This window comes from Miniopterus natalensis, chromosome 2 (genome assembly GCF_054644295.1).
Source record: "Miniopterus natalensis isolate mMinNat1 chromosome 2, mMinNat1.hap1, whole genome shotgun sequence".
NCBI lineage: Eukaryota > Metazoa > Chordata > Mammalia > Chiroptera > Miniopteridae > Miniopterus > Miniopterus natalensis.
In genome coordinates, this window is record NC_142082.1 from 73330741 (window position 1) to 73347632 (window position 16892).

Sequence of the window (16892 nt, forward strand, 5' to 3'; positions counted from 1 at the left end):
AGGTAGGAAAAAGACCAAAAATTTCTCACTAACAGGGTAGGATAATATCTGGACATCAGACTGTGTAAGTTAAGAGAGTTCAGATGTCCAGCTTGCCCAAAGATGCCATAGAGAAACTTCTTAAACACTGGAATAAAAAGAGTACTGAGAAGTCAACTAATACCATTAAAAGCTAAAATGGGCAAATATTCCCTTTTTAAAAGTCCTGTGGACTACACAGGCATTCACCAAATCAAGTGCCCCAAATTATCCACTGCTTTAATTATCTGGAGAGAAAATTAAATTTTAGGTCTCTTTTTTATTTAATGGGCACTAGTTAGCACTCTTAGAAAAACAAACAGATTGTAGCCCCACTCAGCTCTAATATGAACCCAAGGAGTTTACCAATAGAATTAAATGGGCAATGGAAGGACACTCCAATCTATAAATAAACCCAAGTAAATAATGGAAAGCACCCACTTGTTTATTATCCTTTCCCACTCTCTCCAGAAGCTGGATATTCTGCCTCCAAGGGTTCAGTGGAGAAAGTGGACCCCTGACGTCAAAAGCTCTCCGTGGTCTTGGCTGTATCTGTGGTTCTAGGATCACTCCTTGCACCTCTGGTAGGAGAGAAGCACTGAAATAGAGAGCTGAATATAGATTTAAGAGAAAATTCTTATTAAGAAATTACATTCTCTGGTCATTTGAGTCTGTAATGACTTATCCTCAGGATAAAAAGGAACTACCTTTGGGCACTTTCTTTAGTGCCTTCTTAATATGAATTTTAGAAGTCTGTCCCCATAACTGATTAATTTAATCAGTAACTATTAAGAAGGGACCCATCTTGGTCTAAGCCATAACACACTCTGTGACAAACCACTCAACTTCAAGTGGTGAAGACTGAATCGAAAAATGATAAATTATGACTGGAAACAAGATCACAGTTGTCTTAAAGGGACAGGGAAAGGCACTCAACCTCAGATATATTAAAGGAGGAGCCCCAGTTAATTCTTCTATAAAAGAGAAGATGATGGATTGAAAAGTAGAAACAGAAAAATCAAGCATATTAACAGGAATACTAATAAACCTTGGGAGTTATTTAAGAAGCTGAATTTGTTCTTGGCTTTTAAGTCTTCAGTAATTTAAAGAATTAATCAGACTACAGTCCCATATTATATAGCAATACAAAGCTAAACCTGAATTTTATCCAGCTATGACTACTGTCAATGAAAAAGATTTATTCTTCAAGCACTCATATTTAAAAGTGGAAGGGCAGGATAGTGGACACAGGCAATACAGACTAAAAAAATTTTTTAAAACATATGATCACTTGGTCTGAGGTCAAGAAGGACCAGGAAATAATCATTAATGGCTACAATGCAGAAATTCAAGCAGTAAGATATACCCAAATAATAGATGATGGTAAAGATACTGAAAAATAGTTTGCATTGTTATAGGAATAAGGTAAATAAGAGAAGGAAGTTCAAAGCATATAGCAACTGATCAAGGAAAAGCTGAAAGGAGAATAAGATAAGCAGACATGTATTTAAAGTTACAGGGACTGCAGGATAAATTTTAACAGTGGAAAACAGATAAACTATGCTTTGTGGTACAGAGCGAAACATCCCTATTAAATTTCAGATCTTATTCTAAATAGATAGGTGCTGCATATTCCTGCTGTATGGAACATAGTCACACTAACCTATTTCAGGGACATATTATATTGTGGGATAAATTAAGAAAAAACTATCAAGTAATCTCTCTCTCACACCAACTGGTTATGACAAGGGTTCCTTACCTGTTAGTGGAACGAGGATTGTGCTCTCTTGTTCTATCAATCAACCCAACAAAGGTTATAGTCTCAGCACTAAGAAGGTAGCAACCAACCAAAGTTAATGTTTTTTAGTGCCTTCAACTTCCTCCTGGCTCTGCCAGCCAGTTTGGAAATATACGAATAGCTGAAAAGGAATGGTTATTCCATTACCTAACAACATTTAGACTAAATTTTTTTTAAAGCCTAAAGATGAAAGAATGAGCTAACACTTCTGCTTTAGGAATATACTAAATTCTGTACAAGTGAGAAATGAACATAGTTTGGACTAAGAAAACATATAAATTTAACCATCAAATCTATAATTCCAAAAATTAAAGAAATAATGAAAAAATAAATCTAAAGGATGTCAAAGGGTGAAAATGCCATCTTGCAAGAGGTATCAGATTAATAACTACAAAAATATTTTATGAGGCTTTGTGCCAGCCTTTTTTTTTCATTTTAAGTTTCCAATAGAGTTTAAGTTCTGAAGTCTTTCAGTTTTGAAGAGACTACAGACTATATTTTTTGAGCAGTAGCTTAAAACAGTATTTTACAGTATAATCACATTGAGGAGGTATATGAAGAATGACAAGAGGAAAGGAGTACAAATTGGAAAAAGACCTGCATACTAAGCTATCTCAAGAAATACAATCTAATTAGGCATTTTCAGGAGTCCAAATAAATCAACAAAGTGTTCTATAGCTGGAGTTCCTAAAGGATGGCTCTTTAACAGATGAGTAAGGCTTAAAATAAATACACAAGAGCTATCTTATTTATGTTTTCATTGTACCCATACGGAGCAAAGAAGTGCTACAAAAGTGCTTTTAAAATTATTAAGCAATCATCCTCTAGTCTTTTCTAATCAATTTCCTTGACAAATCAATCCTTTTCATGTCTAATATTTCAATATAAACCAGGAAAAATATTAAATATTTCCAGATTAATGAGATCTTAGTAAAACTTAACTTCAACTAAGATACAGTTAAAAATATATTCAGAAATTATAAACAAGATGATTTTCCAAATTTCCCAGTTTTCCTTCATTTCTTGAATGCTAACCAGTAGTAACAACATAACTGAATGAAAATACAGACAAAAAGGGAACATTCCACTTTGAACAAGAAATACATCTAATTTTTTTTAAATTTACAGACCCATTTCACTTTGAAAATAAAAACAATCCCCAAGAAATCATATCTTGCTCGAAATTGATACTGGGCTAAATTTACAATTTCTCTTTCAATAGGAGCTCCAAATGCTTATCATACCCCAAAGAATATATAAATTAAAAATACAACAAACTTAGATTTGAAAAAAACAAATATCCTTGTTACAGGGCAAGTGAGTTGGCTAGAGAAGTGGATCCACTTATAAAATTTTCCCAAGTCAGATTACTTTCAAGATATAATTTATTTTGCTTCAATTACCAAAACTTGTGGATTCAACATATTTATACTCAAAAATGAATAAACAAACTTGTTTCCCTAAATAGAAATTATTTTGAATCATTGAGTAGAGCTGGTATCACTCTTGCTTTAGGAGTGAATCCATGTATAAAGACTGTGGGTTTGATATTGCACCATTTATAAAAAAAAATGTAAAGGCACTTTCAAAATGAGATCATTAATCAAACATGAAAGAGCAGCTTCTGTGAGACTTAATGGAGGCTCATAAGAATGACACAGTAGGACCTTACTTAATTCTATTTTAATAGATAGCATTCTCTTCTATGGGGCATCTCAAGAGGAAATGAGTAAATACTCCACTACAGGACTCCACTAGAGAATAAATTCCAAACCAAAGCCAACGAAATGCTGAAATGTCACAAAGGAACTCAAACAGGTGTTCCAGTACATCAATAAAATCATTTTAACATTTTCCATAAGTATAAATTTTTAAAGTATTTTAGTTATGAACATAACTAAAAATCCTGTTATATTCAAATCAGAAGTAATAAATCTAAGTCTTTTATATGTAAATACCATTCTGAGAAAGTCTCCTGAAATGTACAAACTAGACTATTTGCAATATTTGTTCTCAATACTAAATTATTAAATGAACACATACTGCTAGTTTTAAGCATTTCTCATATTGAAGAAAGAGGAAGAGCTACACCTAATCATTTTTTAAGCAATGAAATAGACGGTAACACATATTTACGAAGACTATCATTTCCATTCACTTGTGCTGTAACTACCTGATCTGAAGTTAAACTTGCTAATTTGTAGATTTACAGATTACTCATAAAACAAGACATTCTAAGCTAAATTGAAAGCATGATGTAGTATCTTTTTCCTATTCATCTTTTATCACTCATTTTACTGGTTCTAAAGCACATCTACGAAGAAAAAGAATTGCTCACAAATCCTGCCAACAGCCCAGCTGACATTAAAAAGAAAATGAAAGAATATCCTAACAGAAAGAGTGAGTTTTGTATCTCCAGCCCCTTCAAGAGTGCTTGGCACACTGAGTTAGGTAAATTCAGTAAATATTTTAAAAATGAATGAAGCCTACTAATCAAGAAACAAAAAGAAGAATTTTGTCAAGTGGCTGATATCTAAAATAGGCACTAAAGAGTTCAACTTTCTAATCCTACAGAAAATAAAAACTATCAAAAATACTACTTTCATGGATCTCTTTTGGAAATCAGCCTCTAGGATTAATTTTGAGTACGGTCAGCTGAAACTTCAAAGGTATTATCCTGAGATGATCCAAATTTTAGCTAAATTACAGCACCCATTATAGATTTTCTAATGTTCTTTTTCCAGGTTTAAAATTAGTAAAAAAACAAACCAGGTATTGCCAAATCCAAATTTTCAATTTTAAAAAGTGACACTGCCAAAAAGCAAACAAGCAAAACCCAACTCCCTTAGAAATAGTTAGCAAAACTATTGTATTGGCTCTGGAGGAAAAGATTTCTTCTTTCTAAACCACAATTTTGTATATATTGTCAAAAGGAATACACCTTTAAAACATCAAAATAGGGACGAAAGCTTGGAACTTTAAAGAATGCATAGCATTATGAGGATACACAATCATGGAAAGCAATTTCCTAAAAGAGGAGAAAGTTGTAATGAGAATAAAAAACCCTATTATAAATGTTTTAAGAACTCAACATCTAACCAAATTCTAAGATTTATCAATATATTTTCCTTTCATCCTTTTAGAAAACATACTCTCCAAAAATATTAGGATTCAAATTACTTCACTAGGTTTAAATGTCAAGTGTTTGTTAAAAGACAGACAAGAGAGAGAGAGCTAACCCAGTGTCTTCATGTTCCACCAGTTTATAAAATGAAGTAAAAGAAATAATGCACAATATACTTTTACAAGTAGTTAATCAACTACAGAATAAGTGATAATAAGCAATCATAAAAATATTTATCAATTATAAGAAAGTCAACTTCAGCCTGGTTGGCATGGCTCAGTGGTTGAGCATCAACCTATATATGATCCAGAAGATCGAGGTTCAATTCCTGGTCAGGGCACATGCTCAGGTTGTGGGCTAGACTGGGGGTGTACAGCAGGCAGCTAATCAATGACTCTCATCGTTGATGTTTCTCTCTCTCTTCCTCTCTCTGAAATCAATAAAGACACTTTTTTTTTTTAAATGTCAACTTCAAAGTCAAGTTGCTATCTTTTAAAAGACAACTGCAGCTGGGCCTATGTGACTCAATGGACTGAGCATCGTCCCATGCACCATAGGTCACTGGTTCAATTCCTGGTCAGGGCATGTGCCCAGGTTTCAGGCTCAATTCCTGTTAGGGGATGTGCAGCAAGGGGCAGCCAATCAATGTTTCTGTCTCTCCCCCTCTCCCTTTCTCTCTCTCTAAAAAAAATCAATAAAAACATATTTTTTTTAAATAAGGTAAATAAGAAAATAAATAAAATAAAAAGACAACTCCAGTGTTAAGAAGACTAAACACAAAAGTATTAAACTTGCCACTGCCTCCTTTGAATAAAAAAGGCTTCTACAGCCCTGGTCGAATGTCTCTGTTGGCTGGAGGGTCATCCCATACATCAAAAGCTGGCGGGTTTGATTCCCAGTCAGGGCACATACCTAGGCTGCAGGTTTGATCCCCAGTCTGGGTGTGTCCAAGAGGCAATGGATCGATGTTTCTCACATCAATGTTTTTCTCTCTCTCCCTAAAATCGATAAACATATCCTCAAGTGAGGAGTAAAAAAAAAAAAAAAAAAAGCTTCTATATTTAACAAAAAAATAAGTGATTTTAAGAAAAAAATCTCTAAATCACTGGGGCAAATTCTTTCATACTCAACTTAGCCCTTTACTTTTAACTTCTCTAGCATCTTTTTTACCTATTTTGCTAGTATGGAATATTTGGCTTTGTTCTAATGATGACCAGCATATATTAAAGTATACATGGGAAGGGGAAAAAAGATCAACTTTCTGCCACATTTTTTATTCCAGGATTTTTGTGTTGTGCTACATTTAAGTGCACTCAGAAAAAGATGAATATAAAAGACTATAGAAAGAAAAAAAGTTTTATAAATTAGGTTGTCTTTACATTAATTCCTTTATGATTCTTATCTATGACAAGAAATATGACATACCAGTCAACAACAAAACAATGTTAAAGAATTATACTCAAAAGGTTCTTATCAAGCAAGAATCATCAAGGGATACTAAAATTAATGGGTGGAAATAATGAGAAACAGGATATTTACTTGGTCTAAAAATATCTCCCCACAAGACACTTGCTATTTACAAAGAGAAAAAGAGCAATTTAACAGTGTAGAAACCTGGGAGACACCTTCTTAACCAAATGATCAAGATAACATCACCAGTAACGAGGCAGATATCATGTACCTCCTTATATAATGCACTGATAAAGACATAACTTCAATTCTGGGGTATCCTTACCTAAAATGCATAATCTCAATCTGATTATGAAAGAACATCAGACACAAAAATACAGGGACATTCTAACTAGCTAGTATTCCACAAGTGACAAGGTCATGAAAGGCAAAGAGAGAGTGAAGCAGCAGCCCAGATTGAAAAAGATTTAAGAAGATATGATAATTAAGCACAAATGAGATCCCAGATTGAACCTTGAACCAGAAAAGTCATTTCGTGGAACATTTACAGATTGGTTAGTATTAATTACTGATTTTTATATTTGTTTTATGGTTATATAAAATATGAACATTAAGGAAAGCTGAATGAAGGTAATGGAAACTTTTTGTAATATTTTGCAACTTTTTGGTAAGTCAAATTATTTTAAAATAAAGTTATAGGGGTTGGAGGGGGCCTAAAATATGGTGATGGAAGATGGTTTGACTCTGGGTGGTGGGCCCACAGTGCAATATACAGATTTTATTTCAAATAAATGTACGTTTGAAACCTATATGATCCTATTAACCAATGTCATTCCAATAAATTAAATTTTAAGGAAAGTTAAAAATTAAAAATAAAAAACAAAGAGTTCTGAATAAGATACCACAGTTAAACACCTCTGGAATATCTATTAAGAAAAATAAATCTACATTTTTATTGATATGAAAAGTTCCCTCCAATCTTTCTTTAAAAACTAATCCTAATAGAAATGACAGTATCATGTCATGTTCTATACCAATATCAGTAATCAGAGGGTGATAATCTTGCTTATGTTTAATTTCTTTGGTAAACAGCTCTCTATGAGATTTGGAAGAAAAAAGTATGTGAGAGATCAAAAGAGAAAATCTCACCTACAAACACAAGAACTGAATAATGTTTATATTAAACAACCATTGTGGAAATTAACTTTAGGCGACTGCAAGCATATGATAAATTGGATTAAAAAACAAAAGGTCTTCAAATTTAATTTATCATGTGAATTTTCATTCCTGCATTATAAAAATGGAAGAAATAAAAACTTCTGCTCATTTATTTCTTTAAAAATTTCCATTTTTAATTGGGTTGTCTTCCTCTTGTTGAGTTGTATGCGTTCTTCGCACACTTTGGAAATTAGCCCCTTATCAGATACATCCTTGGCATATATGTTCTCCTATACCATGGGGTTCCTTTGTATTTTGAGGATGACTTCTTTTGCTGTGCAGAAGCTTTTTAGTTTGATGTAGTCCCATTTGTTTATTTTTTTCCTTTGTTTCTCTTGCCCTAGGAGATGTTATCGGTGAAAATTTCACTACATGAGATATCTGTGACTTTACTGCCTATGTTTTCGTCCAGGCTTTTATGGTGTTGTAAGTTACATTTAAGTCTTTTATCCATTTTGAACTTATTCTTGTGTATGGTGTAAATTGGTGATCTATTGGTGATTTATTTTTTGTATGTACCTGTCCAATTTTCCCAACACTATTTATTGAAGAGAATGCAAAGGACCTGAATAGATACTTCTCCAAAGAGGACACACACATAGATGGTTAAGAGGCATATGAAATAATGCTCAAAGTTACTAATCATCAGAGAGATGCAAATTAAAACCACAATGAGGTATCACTTCACACCTGTCAGAATGGCTACCATCAACAAATCAATAAATGACACATGCTGGAGAGGGTGTGGAGAAAGGGGAGCCCTGGTACAATTGCTAGTGTGAATACAGACTGGTGCAGCCATTATGGAAAACACTATGTAGATTCCTCAAAAAATTAAAAATGGAACTGCCTTTTGACCCAGTGATCCCACTTCTAGGAATATATCCTAAGAATCTGGAAACACTAATCAGAGAATATATGCACCCCTATGTTCATAGCAGCACAATTTACAATAGCTAAGATCTGGAAACAGCCCAAGTGCCCATCAGTAGATGAGAGCATAAAAAAGCTGTGGGACATTTACACCATGGAATACTATGCAGCTGTAAAGAAGAAGGAGCTCTTACCCTTTGGGACAGTATGGATGGAGCTGGAGAATATTATGTTAAGCAAAATAAGCCAGGCAGAGAAAGACAAATACTACATGATCTCACTTATATGTGGAATCTAAAGAACAAAATAAACTGATGAACAAAATAAATTCAGTGACAAAGAAGCATGGAACAGACTGACGAATCTCAGAGGAAGGTGGCGGTGAGTGGGGAGAGATTAACCAAAGAATTTATATGCATATATGCATAACCCAAGGACACAGACAATAGTGGGTGGGGGATGGAAAGGGTTAATGGGGGGAAAAGCGGACATCTGTAATATTTTCAACAATAAATTTTTTTTAATTCCATAGTAAACAAAGTTCGGGGCCATAAATATCCAGTACTTTTATTTACATATATATAAAAAAACTCCCAAATAATCCACTTTCACTTATAAAATCAGTTACAAATATTCATAACCTTTTGTTTTATTTTTAACATATAAAGAGAGCTTAGTATAAAGTAATATACTATGCATTTTATATATACTACCTCATTCAATCCTCATAACAACTCTATGATAGAGTACAATATTATAATCATCACAGTTTTGCTGATAAGATAACTAAGGCACAAAGTAGTGAAGTTACTCACCTAAGAACACACACTTAATAAGTTGTAGAGCAGAAAATTCAAAACCAGTTTGTCTCCAGGATTCTGGGTTTAAATTAATTTTATACTTTTCCAATCATATTCTTTTTAACAATTAAATATTTTCTTTTTAAATACTTATATTATAGAATGCTAGAATAAACATATTATGTTTTAAGTAGAATTCTGAAATTCTTTCCTTCAATTTCATTTAAACATAGATCACTTGACAGTTATTTGCTTTGTCATTTCTATCAACCTATGAAAGTTTAGACAAGGCAATGAAACTTAGAAGTAAATTGTAGCAAAACTTAGTATCAGCAACATAAATAATCTAGTAATAGACATTTCTACTGAACCTGAAAAGTCTATATCTAAAGTATGTTGAAATGGTAATCAGAAACCCCTCTCACCTTTTAAAAGCACTACAAAAAAGAAAGATGCAGAAGGGTTTTTTCCTAATTTCAATTTCTAGTTTATATGTTACATATATTGGTTTGCATAACAAAGGATAGTCTTGTAAATGTATAAGTAATTCATAAAAATTCTAGGAAAATACTTTAATTCTACTATTTTACTGACTATTCACAGCTTTCATAGCTGTGAATTCTACTTTCCACATATTTTGGTAATAAGATCTTTATAGTCATAATCCATGTCTTGAAAAATAAAATACTGCCAAAGAGAAAATGGTGAAAAAGTAAAAGAATATCACCAAGTTAACAATTTAAGAAATATGATTTGACATAAGAGATGTGAAGTTTGGTTAAACTGTATGGGCTACCATAAAACTTTGTAAAAGCCACAGCAAATTTTGGATTAAGACTTTGAACTACTATAACACAAGTTTTCAATTTAGCAAATTTCACGTCACTATACCACCATTAAAAAATAAAACTTATGTATACTGCTTCACATGTTTAAATATGTTCAGAAGTAAACATGTTCACTTCTTTAATTTTATTCAGAAGTTAATACCAGATTACAGTATTTCTAAGTAGAAAAGAACCTTTCTATTCTTCCTTCAAAACTTGAATCAAATCTCTGAAACTGTCAAATGCAGCTAGTATTATTTAAATTCTGATTTCTGCAGTTTTATGGTGGTCTATCTTCAAAGACACTCCCAAAAGGGACAAAAATTCCTTTCTTACTCTACCAAAGTATGTTCAGAAACATTTCCAATAACCATTCTTTTCACCCCTTTGATAAATCTTTTAGTCTCCAAAAGATTTTGATTTTTCTCCTCAGAATCTGACATCCCTTTCTGTACTTCTTTCTTTTTTCATTTCTCAAGTAAGTGTAACATAGGAAATGGATAAATGGGAGACAAAAACCTTTACTTTGTTAGCAACATCAAGCTTTAATTCTAAAACGTAAGAAACACAAAGTTAGTAAAACGTTCTGTTAATGATAATCAAAGCATACGACAAACTCTGATTAGTTTCCCTATCTTTGAATGTTTACGAAGTTAACTAGCTTTTCTATTTTTGAATGTTTACAGTTAACCAGTTTTTTCTATCCTGTTTAGGAATTTTCGCCAGGAATATACTAATTCATATGAAGTCTATCCCTAAGGTCTGCAAACCATTTACAACAACAGGGCCAATTAAATAAGGCTGCAAATATGTCAGTGCTGTACTTCTCAAAATATGTTCTTAAAAATTCTGGCAGATGGTTCACTTGGTATATAACTCTCACATGACAACAATTATATTTTTTATTTGTTTATATTTTATTTCTAATATAAACCAAATACTTATGAAAACTCAGGTAGTACAGTAAAAAAGGAACTGTCAGAGTGGAATGCAGAGATGGACTCTAGTTGAGTGCCATCACTTAACTACATGACCAGAACATTTCTCATATGTTAAATGAAGCAAGTTAACATTTCCCAAAGTGTGTTCCGACAAACACTGGTTCTGCGGAATATTAATAGGTGTTATAGGATCAAAGGAGTTGAGCTAATAAATGAAATTGTCTCTCCTCTGCACAACTTCTCAGTCTTTAATAAACTAAAATGCAACGTCAACTTCCAAGATGTATATAACAAAAAGCATTCCCCAAATTCCTCAGCTCTAGAACTAATTTTATTCACTTGAAGAATTAGTATTCCAAAATCAATAGTTTTGAAATTTTCATACTAGATTTCAAAATCCAGCTCAATGAATCTTTGAAACTTAAAAACCAGGTACTGACTCATTATCTTATTAAAAACAGATTAATTCCACTCATATCTAAGGAGATAGTCTTCAGTCCCATATGGGACTGAGTATGAAAACAGATGGTTTTAAGGCATTATCCCACCTAAAATAACCTTTACAATGAAAAATTTTAAAAATCAATTGATTAGGGAAATGGCTCTATTTTGAAGTAGTCACAAAGTGCTACATGACATTACATTCCTGTAATGTACCCTTGCCCCCATTAAAAAAGAGAAGAAGGTATGCTTTGCATTTCCTCTGTAAATTTAAGAATTTTGAAGCACTTCTCAAATAATTAGATATAGTATAATCCTAGCAGCCCAGGATTCAGAAAAAGAATCCCTGATGACTCTATTACATGTAATAAATTCACTTTCTCTCATGCATCTAGAATGATCATACTAAGCATACACCACTCTCGGAATTGAGAAAGTAGTCACTCTTTTCCTATAGGGATTCTCCTATGGAGCCCCAAGTAAGAAAGGCTATACCAAAAATACCACTAAAACACAATCACTTGTTTAAAAAACTAAATAAAGTCTGTAGAAAGTCTCTGGATATGTAGGCAAGCTTTTAATTTTAATTTACAGTGCTTAAGAAAGGAATCATTCTCATTTGTCAAAGCAAAAAAAGCAGCTACCCTTTACAAAACTAAGAACTGAGCTAGACGCGTTACACATTTTATCTCCTTTAATCCTGCCAATGACAGTACCAAAAGTAGCTTTACTCCCACTGAACAGGTAAGGAAATAGGGCTTATATTTACATTTACCAAAGTCATATAATGAAGTGGTCATATAAACAAGGTTAGATATCAGATCAATGCCAAGGCTAATGCTCATTAAACTTGACCTCATTACACTCAATACTCATTAATCTACAGCCTAGATCAACTTATTTGAATAAAAAAGCTGTCATGCACACTATATAGAATAACAACTAAGCATAATATAATTTGAATAATTTAGACATATCAACATTTTATGATGCTTCTTCCTGGTACCAGACAAAATTCTTAAGACCAAAACCATGACTTTTTGTATCCTTAGTACCTTTTCTCAGTGCTAACATATATAATATGCATTCAATAAATATTACTTAAATAAATAAATCAACACAATACCAGTAAAGAACATAGGTACCATAAAAAGCCTTCTAGGCTAACGGACAATTGCTTAAATTAGCTTAGGTAATTTTTCTAAAGTAACTTATATAGCTAGATTTACAGAGAAGCAGGCAACAAAATTGTTTAATAAATTATCAGTTACCATCAGATCTCTTCCACCCCTTTTAACGTTCTTCTACTACCTATTTCTCTTTCTTCTCTCCTACTCATGAGTTAAGCCTCTAACTCAAACCTTTAGTGTTAAAGGTATTTATGTCACACATATTCAATAAGCTCAAATATAGCACAACTTTGTTTTTGTTAGGCCTGTGTGTCTACTTGTTAAAAGCTTTTGTTTTTGCAAACTGGAGTGATTTCTTAATAAGCTCACTTAGTAAGCTACTGGTAGACTTTCATGGGCTAAGAATCTGAGTACAACTAGCAACACAACTAAAACTTTAAATATTAGAGAAAAAATTCAAAGTGGTTCTTTTAGCCTATCCATTTTACAGAAAGTAATCCCATTTTTAAAACAGTCTTTCTTCAATGTGACCGCCTACATGGGTTGAGAATGGCAAATTTAAGGCTATCAAAAGCGCATCAATAAGTAAAATGTCTAGAAATGCAATCAACTTATAATTTTCAACTTGTAAAAATTACTGGCTTTCAGCAACTTTTGGCTATTTAATATTAGTGAAAAGTGAAATTATGGAACATGTGAATAAGATTCATGATACATTACTATTAAATGATAAGTTAAACTATTATGTCCTTTAACATAGATCTCCACTGTTAACTACAATTCAAAAAATATGCCAATTACATCTATAGCTCAATGTTTACAAATCAGGAAAAAACACAGTAAAAATGAAAGAAAGCAGCTCTACTGTAAAAATTTTGAATTAAAAGAATACCCTAATGCAATTTCTCAGATTAAAAACTAAACTCCTATAATGAATGAGTAAAAAGACAAGGCAAATCTTGATTTTCAACTTTATATAAAAGCATTCATATAAATTAGCATTTTCTTGTTCCAATAATAAGCATGTGATGCAAATATAAGCTATAACCATTCCAAATTAAAGATCTGAGTCATAAAATATGCTATTATGATTCAACTGAATAAAGTGAGTTTTCTACTTTAAAAAGTATTATAATGTAATTTGATCACATTAGGCATTAAAAAATAACCCAAGCCCAGCCAGCATAGCTCAGTGGTTGAGTGTCGACCTATGAACCAGGAAGTTACTGTTTCATTCCTGGTCAAGGCACACGCCAGTTTGCAGGCTCAATCCCCAATAGAGGGCATGCAGGAGGCAGCAGATCAATGACTCTCTCATCATTGATGTCTCTATCTCTCTCTCCCTCTCTCTGAAATCAATAAAAACATATTTAAAAAAAAACAAAACCCAAATATCAACAGCTTCTAGTAAAAGCTGAGATTAATGGAAGGCTACCAATCTGATTTACTCAAGTAAATGGTCATGTCATAAAACTATGTCTATATTCATTTATCCTACAGAAACTCTATTCCACTTAAGCAAATTTTCCAAATTTAAAGTTCATTCTTTAGCAAAAATTTGGAAAATTTAGTCATTTTGGGTAGAAAATGCTTCCAAAACGTATTAAGAGAAAATAACTAAATTAAGATTGAAAGGATCATCATTAGGAACATCAGTCATTGTACAACTCTATAATGAGGAAGCAATGATGTCTATAAGGTCAAATGCCTCATACTGTTAGACTAAGGACTGTTTTTTAATAGTTGCCAGTTGCCACCTCTGTTTATCAGTAGGCCAGGGCAATCACCAGAATGGTTAAGAGTATAAGCTTTGGAATCAAATCACCTAATGGAATACTAGGTCCATCACTTAGTAGTTATGTGACCAAGTTACTTAGCTTGACAATGTTTTACTGATAGTAATAATCAGCCAATAATATAGTAAAAAAAATTTAAAATCATCTCTGTCACATAATACTCAGCACCCCTACAAATTTATTATCAATCTTATATAATTTATAAAAGAAGAGTTAAAGAGGTTGCTAATTCAAATATTATGTATCTTACATAAGCACTAAACATACTTGTTCCTAAAAGAATTGGGATGCAGCATTATTACTTATTATTATGGGGTTCAGAATGGAGACAAGGAACAAATAAAATACCTAGTTTGGACTTACCACATCTTCTCATGATCTTGATTCACCCTTCCTCCCTGGAACCTCACAATAGGTAAAATTCTAATAATAAAATATAACCAGTTGTACAAACATATAAATCCTACTGCCATTTCAGAGAATAACTGAATAATAATGGTAAATAATGTTTGGTAGATCCCCCAAAGAGGAAAATAACACAATGATGATGAAGAACAGCTTAGGAATCAGCCAAATCCCCTATATCAAGATTTTATAATAACATGGAGTATCAACCAAAGATAAGACACAACCAAAGATAAGACACGGCTCTAAGCTTGACTCTAAAAAAGAAGACAATCTACAGTGATAAAGCCCTTTAAGAAAGGAAGAAAAGGAAAGACCCAGATTGTTGAAAGCTTATCAGCATCTGAGCAGTGGAGAACACAGCACTATGGTCAAAATCAGAGATTTTTCTCAATTCACCTTGCACCCTTGAAGAAATAAAAATCAAGCAAAAACAACTAACTTAAAAAGCAGCACTTTTTCCAAAATAAATTTGCTAATCTTAGTTTCACTGAATACCATCTTTAAAAAGTAATTTTTAAAACATAAGAGCATTTCCTCAATAGAAAGAGAGGCCTATGTTGAAAATACCACAAGACTATCTAAAAGGACACAATTAAGAAAACAAAATTAATTTAATATTAAGCATAAACAAAAACTTCCTTATGCAAGAAAGTGTTCTGGGTTATTCATTTCTTTAAAAAGGGACTAAAAACATCTGAAATAAGGGAAATCAGCTTCCCTTGGTACAATTATTTGATTTACTGTGTTGAGAAAGATAATTAATAAAAGTATATCAAAGAAAATATTAAGGGAGAATAATCTTTAGTATAGTAAAATATCTAAATTGGTAATTGTCTACAAAATATGTTGTAAAGAGTAGGTAACTAAGATGTCGTTTATTCATCAGTAATTTCACTAAAAATGAAATTATTAATAACTAAAATTTTAGCATTTATTAAGGGCTTTTAATTTTACTACTGAAAGTATCCTCAGCAATTTCTATCTGTAGAGGCCTAGCTTTTATTTATAACATGTTATTAATTTTTTACAGAAAAACCTCATTAGCCTGTAAGCTGGAAAAATGTGAAGCACTTATTTTAGAATAGAAAATAAGCAATATGGAGCAGTAAAGTGATTTGTCAATAGTTAAACTGATACAGTGGAGTCAGATATAACTAAAAAGATACTCTCTCTATATGTGCCCAGGGCTCAACAATTAACACCATCTGGAATTTGTTCTTTACGTCCATGTTTCCTTAAAATAATATACCAAACATAATCTAACTGGTGAACATTCAATACCATATCATGTTTCTTTGTGTGTGTTTTTTAATTTCTAAATCCTATCATGCTGTCAGGCTATAAAACTGCTACTTTCTCAATGTCACCTTACATGTTACAGAATTCCATTTCTTTTCCTTCCCTTCCCTCATCTGCTTTGAGATGATAAAGCTAGCAAATCTAAGACTTAAAAAAAAAAGTCTAAAAGAGGACCAGAAATGCTATGCAAAAATAGCCCCCCACACACACACACACATACACACAAAATTCCACATGGCTTTATTTTGTGATAATTTCAAGCAGTTTTGGAAGACTTTACATTCCGGAGCTGTGTTCCAAAGGATTAGGTTACCAGTGTTCAACCTTTGTGTAGGCGGAGTGTTACCATGTGTGGACTGGGTCCTTACCTCCTTTAGTTTTCCTAAGGAGGCCAAGGTCACTGGTGCAAACCATTAGCTCAGATTGCAACCACAAAGAGAATGTGTCTCCATATCCACCACTCACAGAAAAGAAATTACTGAGTTCTCATACCCCATATTAAGGAAGCAACTAGACATCCCAAGTAAAGTCACCACTTCCCTAAAACAGTACTGAACAAGCCATTACACAGCATAAAACCTACAAGGGGTCCTGCCCTGCATTCCATATCCAATTAAGTCCAGACTTCTCAATCTTGCCTTTAAGCTTCTCAAAGCAAGCCTTATCTTCTATATTCCTATATATACACACTATCACCTACCAACTTAGACTATGTCTTATGTTTTTTCCTGTAAATACTCCCTGTACCTTGAACCTTTTTGATGTGTTTTCTCTACTAAAATGACTTACTAATCCCCATGGCTATCAAA

General features: G+C 32.7%; 1 protein-coding gene across 3 annotated transcripts in view; it reads right to left on the reverse strand.

Annotated features, from left to right (window-relative positions):
• Positions 1–16892, reverse strand: part of TSC22D1 (TSC22 domain family member 1) — a 133710-nt gene that overhangs the window by 100029 nt on the left and 16789 nt on the right. For 2 of the 3 annotated variants that reach the window (XR_015714041.1, XR_015714042.1), the window contains exon 2: positions 460–629. The exons of the other annotated variant lie outside the window; for it this stretch is intronic. The gene's annotated coding sequence lies outside the window, so the exon portion shown is untranslated. The remainder of the gene's footprint in view (positions 1–459; positions 630–16892) is intronic. 3 annotated transcript variants of the gene reach the window in all.